This window comes from Procambarus clarkii, unplaced genomic scaffold (assembly GCF_040958095.1).
Source record: "Procambarus clarkii isolate CNS0578487 unplaced genomic scaffold, FALCON_Pclarkii_2.0 HiC_scaffold_102, whole genome shotgun sequence".
NCBI lineage: Eukaryota > Metazoa > Arthropoda > Malacostraca > Decapoda > Cambaridae > Procambarus > Procambarus clarkii.
The window spans coordinates 563,051-576,293 of record NW_027189135.1 but is presented as its reverse complement, the minus strand read 5'-3'; the positions used below and the strand labels follow the sequence as shown (position 1 = coordinate 576,293).

Here is a 13,243-nt window from a genome sequence, read left to right as displayed (position 1 = left end):
TCCTACTCAACTATTGCGCTCTGCTCCATTCTCGCCTACAGTCCTCACTCCACAAAACACCATGACTTCAGCTGAAGAAAATACTACAGTTCCCCCACAATCTCCTACCAACCCACTCCTGACTGCTACAGAAAACGGTGCCACTGACCAAACAGCACATCCCGGACTATCCCAAACTGAAGCATCCATGTCAAAGGCACTTTCAACCTCTTCTCCCAACATTGTCCTCTCCACTTCCAATCTGACTACTAACACTACAACCTCTGATACCTCTCACCCGGTCCCTGTCAACAAGCCTTCTGTCTCCCTCCATCCCCCAACAACTTCAGTCATTTCTTCTGTAACTCATCTTGTCTCGTCCCGAGCCCGTTCAGCAACCCGTTGTCTTACTCCCACCTCCCGCTGTAAATATCCTACAATTCCTACCACCATCCTCCAAGATGCACCCTCCTCAATAACTGCCCAACTCATTGAATCACGCAACCCTCATGCTCTTGTACATGCACAAAACCCCACCAGCACCCCATCAAAACCTAAAAATTCATAAAGATCATACAGTTTAATGTGCGGGCATATTTCAACATTAGACACATGGTGTCAGATTTTATTGAGATCGAGAGACCTGATGTGCTATTATTAAATAGCACATACATCACGAACTCATATAAAATCAAACATTATGGCTACACCTCTTACCAGTCACCAGATGAAGCACATGAAGGAGTTGCAATACTCATCCGTTCTTCATACAAACACGAACTCTTACACACTCATTGGCTTCACAAACATTTCCTAGCCATTAAAGTTCATACACAAATGGGGTCTCTCATCATCTGCACAACCTACACCCGTCCTAACACCGACATTCCCATGCAAGATTTCATAACTCTCTTCAACAACTCTCACTTGCCTGTTTTTCTGCTTGCAGACCTCAATGCACAACACCCTACATTCCACCACAATACCACAAATCAGCATGGCAGACAGCTTCACCAAATATACACCCAAAAACATCTATTCTTTCTTGGCCCTGATTTCCCCACTTGTTTCACACATACAGGTTCTGGCCGGCCTGATCTCATATTCACCAACAGACACGGCAGCAACTTGCAACACTTCATTTCACCAGGGCCCATTACGGGCTCTGATCATATTCCCTTAATTCTCACAGTCTCCACAAATCCTATTCTCATCCCCAGCACTCCTCAATTCTCATACCATAGGGCAAACTGGGACATGTTCAAACAACACATTGATGACACTGATCTCACTTATGAATACAATGACAAACATCACACTGACATCGACACACAAGCACGCAACATACAAGACACCATCATTCATGCAGCAAACATCTCCATTCCTAAAACAGCACACAAACCACATTTCACTTTCACCCCCTCCATTCGCTCCAAACGCCTCTTAGCTTGCTATCACACTAGATTCTTACAAAACATACATCGTCATGGACAAATACTATGGGACCTAACAGCATTAAAAAACCATATCCTTAACAGCCTAGATGAAGATCACACAAAACATTGGAAACACCTTATAGAACAAGCAGAACAATACAGAAAACTGACACCTCAAGAATTCTGGAAACGAATCAAACGATTACAAGGATCAACTCACACACCGTTTAAATACCTTCTACATAATAACAACAAAATCACTGATCCTGAAGCAGTTCTCAACATTTTTAAACACCACTGGGAACAAATCTTTCACCCTCATCCTCCTGAACCATTTGCACGCCCCAACATTGAAATAGTCGAAGACTGGATACACCAAAATAGACAAGCAACTACACCAGACGACCTCATTCACCTTGAAAATCTCAATTCAAACACTGAACTACAGACTCCCCTAACTCTAGCTGATGTCAAGACAGCTCTCATGGGCACTCGTCGTAGAGCCCCTGGTGCGTCTGGCATTGGACATATCCTTCTTAGACAACTCCCTGCTTCTATCATTACTGCTATCACTAACCTATTCAACGCCTCCCTTGCCTCTGGATACTTTCCACTCAACTTTAAGTCTGCCACAGCCGTTCTTATTCCAAAACCTGGGAAACCCCACACTGACCCAAAGAACTATAGACCCATCAGCCTTCTAGAGACACTTGGCAAAGTCTTTGAAAGGCTGATCAACCAGAGACTTAGAACCCACCTTGAACACAATGACTTACTCACTAACAAACAGTTTGGATTTCGGCCTCACCGGTCCACTCACGACGCCTTAAACATCATGACTAACTACCTCAGTATCAATCAGCACCAAAGACTTAAGACTGCACTCATCACTAAGGACGTTGAGAAGGCCTTTGACACTGTTTGGCATGACGGCTTAAAATTCAAACTATGCAACAACTTTAATCTTCCTCTTATCACCACCAAACTTCTTTCGAACTACTTAGACGATAGGACAATGAGAATTAAGTTCCTCCAACAACACTCTGACTACTTCAACTTACACGCCGGTGTTCCCCAAGGCTCTGTTCTTGCCCCAACACTCTACATCCTATACATAAACGACATTCCTGACCCTGTTCATCACACTTCATTAACCATATGTTATGCTGATGATGTCTCTCACCTTGTCACCAGCAACACCATTGATACACTAACAAACAGAGCACAAACAGAACTTGATGTTGTCACTGAGTGGGAGTACAAATGGCGTATAAAAACCAACTCCAGCAAATCTAAAATCACCTACTTTTTCTGTAAAAGAACTATTCGCCCAATTCCTCTCAAACTCTATTCATACACTCAAAATCCTACTTATATCTCTGTATCTCCCTCCTCCACAGTCCTGGGACTCACATTTGATCGACAACTACTCTTTCACACACACATAACACAGAAACATGCAATAGCTCTTCAAGCCATGAAGAAACTATACAGACTTAGATTTGCAAAACCTGACACAAAAATGCACCTTTACAAAGCACTTATTAGACCTCTCCTAACATACGCTCCACTAGCTCTTTCTCTATCTGCACGCACTAACAAAATAAAACTTCAAAGAATACAGAACAGAGCACTAAGATGGGTACTCAACACCCGATGGCAAGAGTTAAATACCAGTCAAAGTCTCCATGAAAGTACTAACATTCCTGCCCTAAATACCTACTGGAAAACTCTATCAGACAAACAAATCGATAGACTACTCACTCATCATGAACAACACATTGATTTTCTCCTACACACTCTCAGACTACCACGAAACAATCATGACCTCTTCTCTACCATCCATGATCCTCTTCCTAACTCTGTATTTCGTTAAACTTTAGCTCTCAACACCCAGCATCCACTATCATTACATATTCAGCTCTCAACAACCAGCACAAACAATCCGTAAAAAAGTTCAGCCCTGACGCTCTTGAGCCAATCACTGTGATGTTGTGAGTTTGTGATGTCCCGATGTTGTCACTGAAAACACCCGACTGAGTCCCTGCCTCGAAAGCCGCAACCTAACGACACGCAGCTGGGTTTAGCCCTGGCACTTTTTCTCTTACAAATCTTCTTCCTCTCACCCCCCCTTATCTTCTTCTGTCCCCACTTCCAAGCTCGCCCCTATGGGCATCTTCTCCTGTATTATTCTGATTCTGATTCCGAAATTTTATTATTATTCACACAACTTCAACACCATGACTGGACGCGGCAAGGGAGGCAAGGGACTCGGAAAGGGTGGCGCCAAGCGTCATCGTAAGGTGCTACGTGACAACATCCAGGGCATCACCAAGCCCGCTATTCGTCGCTTAGCTCGTCGTGGCGGCGTGAAGCGTATTTCGGGTCTCATCTACGAAGAGACCCGTGGCGTCCTGAAGGTGTTCCTCGAGAACGTCATCCGTGATGCTGTAACCTACACGGAACACGCCAAGAGGAAGACCGTCACTGCCATGGACGTGGTGTACGCTCTGAAGCGCCAGGGTCGTACCCTCTACGGATTCGGCGGATAAGAGCTTGGCTAATCCATCGATTCCACCCACCACCACCTCAAAACGGGACCTAATTAGGTCCCTATACTTTTTTACTGAAGGGCTTAATAGACGATAACATAAATTGTTTTGATATCAGCTAGCACATTGGGTCTTATGAAATCTATTTTTTATCCTCGCATGCTTAAAGGGACTCTGATTGGGGAGGGAGGGGTGGGGGGGGGGGGAAGGTTTGTTCCGTTATATACTAGCAGAGCAGGATCATTGGTGGTGGTGGGGGGGGGGGGGGGGGGTGAGGGAGAGAGAGAGAGAGAGAGATCTTTCCCAACTCTTCCTTTTTACATGAGTGAGCTACCCGTTTTATTCATTTTATCCTTCTCAGAGCTGTTTTGATAGTATCCAAATGATGGTAAATGAAAAGGGAGGACACGAATATCTACCCAGAATTCAGGACTGGCAATCGATATGCATGTTTGAGTGCGAATCTTTTTCTCTCTCAACTTAGGTATACGTTTATGTCGTACCTAAAAGCGAGAACCACACTATTGGGACAAGTATGCAAGGCCCAATTTTCCTAACAAGCACAGTGAATTTTGTTATTTTCGAACATTTCTTTCCAAATTGGTTTATCCAATTAACAGTATTATATTAAGATCATGAATTGCTGGGTTAGGTTAGGTTAGGTTAGCTTAGCTTAGGTTAGGTTAGGTTAGCTTAGCTTAGCTTGGGTTAGCTTAGGTTAGGTTAGGTTAGCTTAGCTTGGGTTAGCATAGGTTAGGTTAGGTTTGATTACATTTCTATGTTAGATTTAACTCAAATTCAAAACAATTGCAGTCATTCGGCTTGTTAGTCAACTTGCCTCTAATAGGGGCAATTTGTCTAACAAGACTATTTAGTTTTGTGTGCATATATATATATATATATATATATATATATATATATATATATATATATATATATATATTATAGCTTCAAGACTCCGAACCAATATAGAAGCATCAAGAGGAAGTGCTTGTGTTATGGGCCAATAGGCCTTCTGCAGTTACTTCCATTCTTATGTTTTTATTCCCATTGGTTCGTGTTTTATCTTGTGTAAATGTCAATCACCTCACCCAAAACTTTGGTACCATATCACCTCACCCATGTATATGTGTATATATATATATATATATATATATATATATATATATATATATATATATATATATATATATATATATATATATAATATACAGAGTAAATCTACCCCAAAAGTAATGATTTATTTGTCTACAAAACTAAACTCTTTTTGGAATCATATGAGGCCCCTCCACTGAGGGGGGAGGCCTGGATGTTTATTGTCATGTGTATTCATGCTGCTTGCATGTCGTCGTTTATTTTGCCTTTGTTGTTTTCTTGACAGCTTTCTTTGCCTTGGGTGGTTTGGGAGATTTTGAAGCTCTCTTTATTTTGGGCTTTTTGTTCCCAACAACAAGCTGCTGCTGCTGCTGCTGCTGCTTCTTTTTCAAGGCTGTAGGTGGTTTGTTGCTTGTGGCGGCTTTCTTGGGAGTTACCACGGCCTTCTTTGCTGCTGTAGATGGTTTCTTGGTTGTGGTGGCTTTCTTGGGAGTTAGAACGGCCCTCTTCTCTGCTACGGCCAGCTTGAATGATCCACTAGCTCCACTTCCCTTGGTCTGAACAAGAATGCCGTCAGCCACTGCTTTCTTGAGAAATCTTCGGATGTAAATGGCGATCTTGGCAGCCTCGACTTTGTTGTTGGCAACAACGTACTTCTTGATTGCTTGTAGAGACGAGCCCTTACGGTCTTTGAGTGCTGCGACCGCGGCTAGAACCATTTGACTAGTTTTCGGGTGAGCAACCTGGACGCGAGGTTTCCTGGTGGTGGCCACCACAGCAGCAGCAGCCGCAGCCTTCTTGGTAGGCTTTGCTTCTACCATGATGATGATGAGATAACCAAGGTGATGAGAGACGCTCAGACAGTCACGGGGGAATGATGCTGCCGCCGCTTGAGCCGAACCTATTTATGTGCCGGCACGGTACAGAAGCTGCAACCTGGCAACTCGTCCACCAATCACGACGGTTGGTTTTACGGCTCCGAAACCTGGATCCCATATCTTCTCTAAAATAGAAGCATTTGTTCATGTTCTTTGTAAAAGTATCATAAAGCAGGACAGATGAGACAAATATCATAAAAACTGAAGAGCAGATGAGCACACACATGTATGTATTACAAAAGAAAATCCACAAATTCATTAGAAATTGGCAGGGTAGGCTGAGGAAGTAGGTAGATGTAAAATGTCTGTAAATGGCGAAAGAACATAAACCCAAGACTGAATAAACGATGTTAAATATCCATGCCAAGGAGACAAAAATATGTTAGGATACAATTACCATTAAGACACCACAAGAAGGTCCGTATCCTGCCGTGATGACTAAAAAGAGTTGGTTATTAGCCACAATGTGTAGGCAGTCTCATGCCAACGGCCATACCACGTTGAGAACACCGCTTCTCGTCCGATCAGCGAAGTTAAGCAACGTTGGGTTTGGTTAGTACTTGGATGGGTGACCGCCTGGGAACACCAAATGCTGTTGGCAATAATGTTTTTTGTTTTGTTTTGTTTTGTTTCGTTTGTTTTTGTTTGAATGGCTGGCTGGCTGGCTGGCTGGCTCCACGGGAAATTCACGGAGTTGTGTGGAATAAGGCCTGGTAAAATGAATTAATATGTATGTCATGTTTAAAACAAACTCGCTTAATATAGTGTGTGAGGCTTTATACAAAAACAAACAACCAAAACAAAACAAAATATATATATATATATATATATATATATATATATATATATATATATATATATATATATATATTATATATATATATATATATATATATATATAGCTTAATCCGGGTTTGAACTCGCAACTCCAAGAATACGCATCACTTATATACACTTTACCACTGGACCACTGCAGGACACTTGATGCTGAGGTATCAATTTAATGACGTAAATGCCATTTCCACAAATAAATGATAATTTAAAAGTATTTGTATGTACAAATCTTTTCTGTTTAAAAGGCTACAATATCAGTTACTGATATAATTTGTGTTAATGTTTCTATACCCACAGGAAGGCATGTTTTTGCTTATATGTAAGGGGGTACGGAGAAGGAATCCACAGACCATCATTCCCCTTCCCCCCCCCCCCTCCCACCTACTACCACCACTACCACCACCACCACCACCACCACCACCACTACTCACCACCAATCACCACCACCACCAATCACCACCAATCACCACCACCACACCTAACCGAAAACCCCCTAACACATCAACCCTCCCCCCAATCAACAGGCGAAATAATAACCCTCAAATGCCTGCCTGCCTGCCAGCCAGCCAATACTAACGGTCTTCTCAGAAAGAAAATCTCTTTGTATCTGTATTACTTGATGAAATGTATGATTCTAATAATGAAAATAAATTGTTATGTCGGTTGTATGAGCATAATGACCAATATGCACATGATATGAATGAATTAAATAGTGTAGTTTTAAGTAATTAGGTTGTAGACACATTAAGCGGATATGATATTTGACGCGTCCAGAACTGGTGATTTTTGGTTTAGTTTTAAATGCACCACCACCACCACCATTGCTTCCCCAGAGCCTAATTAAGGACCGGTAAAAGGAGTCAATATGTATGTCATCTATAAAACCAAAGAATGAATAAAAACACACACACACACACCTACATAATAGTACTAGGAAGATTGTATGGCATAAAAAAAAAAAAAAGTACTCCCATTGGGTCGTTTGAACTCGCGACTTCCAAAACACCAGCCACACACCTTACCACCCAGCCACCATAGAGTTGGTATAATTGTGCAACTTTAGTTATAAAACTAAAGTTCTTATTGTCTCAAATCTTATTGTCTGTTCTATGAAAAGGCATGATGTAAATTATGTATTTTTTGAATGATTGAATTGTAGGCACATTAAGCGGATTCGATATTTGATATATCCAGAAAAGGTGATTTCTGTTCAGTTTTAAAATGCATCACCGTTAACGCTAAAGGACTGGTAAAACGACTCGATGTTTGTCATTTTTAAAATAAACACTAAAACTAGGCCCTTAACATATATAATGTTTGAATATAAATTGAATGCATATAAATACAAAGTGGGAGTGGCTGGCTGGCTGGCTGGCTGCCCGCCCGCCCGCCCGCCCGCCCGCCTGCTTGCCTTGCCTTGCCTTGCCTTGCCTTGCCTGTCCTGTCCTGTTATTGCCTTGCCTTGCCTTGCCTTGCCTTGCCCTGCCCTGCCTTGGCTGCAGCTGGCTGGCTGGCCGTAAATCAACTCTTAACAACACCACACCACACCACACCATCACTCATCACCCATCACCACCGGCCCCAGTCTCCCAGCCTCTCTTATATACCCGAGCAGGCCCTTTAAATTATTTGAATTGTTGCACTTCGGCCAATGGCACGATCGCTGCTGCTCAAACATATTCTGGTTCACAAGTATTATAATATATTATATTATATATATATATATATATATATATATATATATATATATATATATATATATTCATGAAACACATTAAAACCTTGATCATTTATTCATTCATTACGTCTAGTGAAGAATTGCTTTTGTTCATTTGTATGATTAAAAATTGATAGAATATGAATTCCTCGCTTAAAGTAAAATATAAAATATATATTGGATTTATATGATTGGTTAATATTCCAAGTGATGCTGAATATCCCCTATAATTTTGTTTTGTTTGTTTGTTATGTACACATTTCACATGAAATCAATATAAATGTTATTATTAATGTTTGAAAGTTGATTGTCTACTTGAATCTCTCTATTAAAGTGTGTGTGGCTCCGGATGGAGCCTGGTTATGGTATTTGTCGTGGTGGGTGGCAGAAGTGCTTACTTCTTCTCTGTCTTCTTTGGCAAAAGAACTGCCTGAATGTTTGGAAGAACACCTCCCTGTGCAATGGTTACGCCAGACAGAAGTTTGTTGAGTTCTTCGTCGTTGCGGATGGCCAACTGCAAGTGACGTGGGATGATACGGGTCTTCTTGTTGTCACGTGCGGCGTTACCGGCGAGCTCCAGAACTTCGGCAGCGAGGTATTCCATGACGGCTGCCAGGTAGACAGGAGCGCCAGCACCGACGCGTTCGGCGTAGTTGCCTTTACGCAGCAGACGGTGAATTCTGCCCACGGGGAACTGAAGTCCGGCCCTGCTGGAGCGAGACTTTGACTTGCCCTTCACTTTGCCTCCCTTGCCGCGTCCTGACATTGCTGCTGCTGTTGTGGGTTTGTGGTGTTTTATGCCGGCCCGCAGATCGAGCTTCGTGTTATATACCCCGCTCAGGATCAAGGGAGTCCGCCACTGACCAATCAGCGCGCTCCGCCACGCGACCCGCTCTGAGCTGAGTCGCGAGCGGGATATAAAAGGAAAGCTCGACTCGCGCAAAAGTTCATTATTGTATCGCAACGCCAGCCAGCACGAGCATCATCATGCCACCCAAGGCATCTGGAAAGGCTGCCAAGAAGGCCGGAAAGGCCCAGAAGGCCATTGCCAAGGGCGATAAGAAAAAGAAGCGCAGGAGGAAGGAGAGCTACAGCATCTACATCTACAAAGTGCTGAAGCAGGTCCACCCCGACACTGGTATCTCTTCCAAAGCCATGTCGATCATGAACTCGTTCGTGAACGACATCTTCGAGCGCATCGCCGCCGAGGCTTCTCGCCTGGCCCACTACAACAAGCGTTCCACCATTACCAGTCGGGAGATCCAGACGGCTGTAAGGCTCCTGTTGCCCGGAGAACTGGCCAAGCACGCCGTCTCTGAGGGCACTAAGGCCGTCACCAAGTACACCTCCTCCAAGTAAACGGCTTACTTACTGCCCTGTGGTGGTGGCTTGGCCTCAAACCAACAAACTCGGCTCCATTGGAGCCACACTTTAATTTCTAAAGAGATTGTGAGTGTTAGACACCAATACTATTATAACAAAAACCTCTGTCACTGAAAGCAAATAGCTATAAAATGAGAATATTTATGAAACTGTCTGTGTGTGTTTCTCTCTCTCAGTCTCTGTCTGTCTGTCTGTCTGTCTGTCTGTCTGTCTGTCTGTCTGTCTGTCTGTCTGTCTGTCTGTCTCTGTCTCTGTCTCTGCATGTCTCTCTCTCTCTCTCTCTCTCTCTCTCTCTCTCTCTCTCTCTCTCTCTCTCTCTCTCTCTCTCTCTCTCTCTCTCTCTCTCTCTCTCTCTCTCTCAACACACATATAAACACTCGGTATCTTTTTTCTAGAGATTAGAGATTCATTGTTATGTTCCACATTAGGATTACTATGCAGGCCACCCTCTTAAGGTTTGAAAATGTCAAGAAAACGGTTAATTTAAAATGTCATCTCCTAACTTAACAGATTAAGCCAGAGGACCAAAAACAGAATAAAACAGGACAGGACAGTATGTCACTTATACAAGCTGCTTTTATTTCTAGTACAGTATGACAATTTTTTTTTTTTTTTTTTGGAGGGGGGGGGGGGGGGAAGGATCCTTGGCAGTGCATAAGAATGAAAAGCGACGGCATTTTGTTTGTAAGAGGACAGGTTGTACTACAAATGACTTGATTTATTGATATCACGTGTACAGTGTATGTATGACACCTAAATTATTGTATTTATTTATTTATTATATGTATAGATGAAGGTTAATTCATATGACTGATGCTAGGAATGTCTGAAATCTCCTTAGAAGGATATTTTGGCCCTGAGAAGGGCCGAGTTTGGTGTATACTAGGGTGGTCGTTTTAGCTTATGCACGCTCTCCACGGATACGGCGAGCAAGCTGAATGTCCTTTGGCATGATGGTGACACGCTTGGCGTGGATGGCACAGAGGTTAGTGTCCTCGAAGAGACCGACCAGGTAAGCCTCGGATGCCTCCTGTAAAGCCATGACGGCAGACGACTGGAAGCGAAGATCGGTCTTGAAGTCCTGGGCAATCTCGCGCACCAGACGCTGGAAGGGAAGTTTCCTGATGAGCAACTCTGTGCTCTTCTGGTAACGACGGATCTCACGCAGGGCGACCGTTCCGGGCCTGTAACGGTGAGGCTTCTTCACGCCCCCTGTGGCAGGAGCAGACTTGCGTGCTGCCTTGGTGGCCAGCTGCTTACGAGGAGCCTTGCCTCCCGTGGACTTGCGAGCAGTCTGCTTGGTGCGAGCCATGGTGAACAACTGTGGTTTGTGATGGCCGGCGCCGAAAAATTTTTGCTTATATACGCCGTCTCGAGGCGCTTGCTCGAGCGCCATTGGCTGCTCGACTCGCCTACGTCACCCCGTTGCCCCTCCCCTCCTTCCTCTGGCTGCAGCCAACAGGCAGCTCACCTCAAACACTATTATCGCTGATTTTGCTCTATTTTTTGGATTTGTGCAAAAGTCATTTCACAGAGACGTGAAACAGACGAGTAGGCAACTGCAGTTTTGAAAGCGTTGTGAGAAAGCCGTGTTTCTGCTCGAGTACAAGCATAAAGTAAGGACAGGCAGGAGTTAGGAGTTGCCATGCTACAAGTACGTCCGCTTGACGGGATATAGTCTGGGGAAATCGTGCCGAAATTTCATTGGCAACGGAAGCAGCAGCACGTCGCGCTCGCAGTGAGATCTAGGCGATACGCTGTTTGAGCGCCCCCGCACCTGCAACCACCTGCCTCTGCATTATTGCAGTTACATGGGACCACCGTTTTGAGGCATCTGACATCACAACCACCACAGTGATCCAACAGCATCGATTTAACAACAGCCAGAGATGCAGAGCGCTAGTAGCACCTGTTGCTAACTTGCAAGGTCAGGGCCGCTTGGTCGGCCCAGACGAGCATACTCTCGTGGTAACCCTACCTGGGGCCACATCCTTATCACAGCCATCTTCCATCCAAGGCAACACCCAGGCAAACTGGCACACACCTCTTTTTCAGGCAACGACGGCTCTTCCTCTCGGCGTGTTCACGGTTTATGTTACAGCTCTATCAGTGATATAACGTGCAAAGATACATTACCCTAGTGGGCCAACCCGTACTGCCACCCTGAATAAAACCAGGGACAGCTGGATGGCCTAACTTACGTAATGTGTATTGCCGTGCATAGCACTCTTTCTCTCCTCTGCTAAACATTTCTTCCTCTTCAGGCCGGGACCTACCCCCTGTGCGGTGAAAGTGCAGTGGGGTATTCGTCCTTTCCTCCCAGGTGGGGTCACAGCACGTGCTTGCGCCCTGTGTCTCCCTGCCTGGCTTGTTTGCTATGCCGATCCACTGCTAGAACCTCGTGATAGTGCGAGTCAACTAGCAGTGGGGGTTGCCCTTGAGTAACACCTTCAGGACTCACGAATACTTTGTATTTGTGCCGAACCGGGTTCAATTAGCCTGCTAGGAACCCGGAATTACGCCTCTGACAACCGAGCTCCAACCCACAGCTCACGAGCACACTGACCCCCCCACTGAGCTAATGGAATCGCAGTGATTGGCACAAGACACGGGACTGTCAGTAGACAGTGAGTCACAATGGCTCACTGTCTACGGATGACCTACACTGGGAATACACCCATAGACACAGTTGACTGCATCACTACCTTTTACAATGCCACTGGCACACCAGCCACTAACCATATAAAACATGCCAACACAAACACCATCAAATTTCTCATTGCCTCTGAAGACGACCTTTTTGCCTGTTTCAAGGAACCTACTTTCAGAAAACTCACACAAGCTTCACTTACTCCTGTTCTCACTATTGAACAAAAAACTAAATGCTCTGTACTTGTAAGAAATGTCGACAGCTCTGTCCTTTCAGCACCTACTACTATCAATCTCTCTCAAGACATCTCTCACAGGAATGCTATTACTGTAATGGAGATATACCCAGTGCCCAATACAAAACACCTCAAGATCCAATGTTCCTCCCCTACAGAAGCTCAAAAACTCTTGCACCATGGAATTAAAATCCTCCACACCAGCACTCCTCCCTATCTCATTAGTCCAGTTGACTATCTTCCTTTGCTGCAATGCTTTAAATGCTACAAATACAGTCATGAAACCCGGAAATGTAAAAGCCCACAAATTTGTTCAAAATGTTCTGTAGAAGGCCATTTTTACACTCAGTGCTCTGCCAACACTTTAAAATGCATCAATTGCCAAGGAGGTCATTCAGCAGTTGACAAATCTTGCCCATTGAGAAAGCAAACCCTAAAATCTCTTCGCAATAACCAACCTCGCACTCAAGCACACCCTCATTCC

At 44.1% G+C, this 13,243-nt stretch overlaps 1 non-coding gene across 1 annotated transcript; it reads left to right on the top strand.

Moving 5' to 3' along the window:
* Positions 1–6,422: 6,422 nt before the first annotated feature.
* On the top strand, positions 6,423–6,541 carry LOC138360235 (5S ribosomal RNA). The gene has a single exon (XR_011226247.1). It is a non-coding gene; the product is annotated as a 5S ribosomal RNA (ribosomal RNA).
* The last annotated feature ends 6,702 nt before the right edge of the window (positions 6,542–13,243 follow it).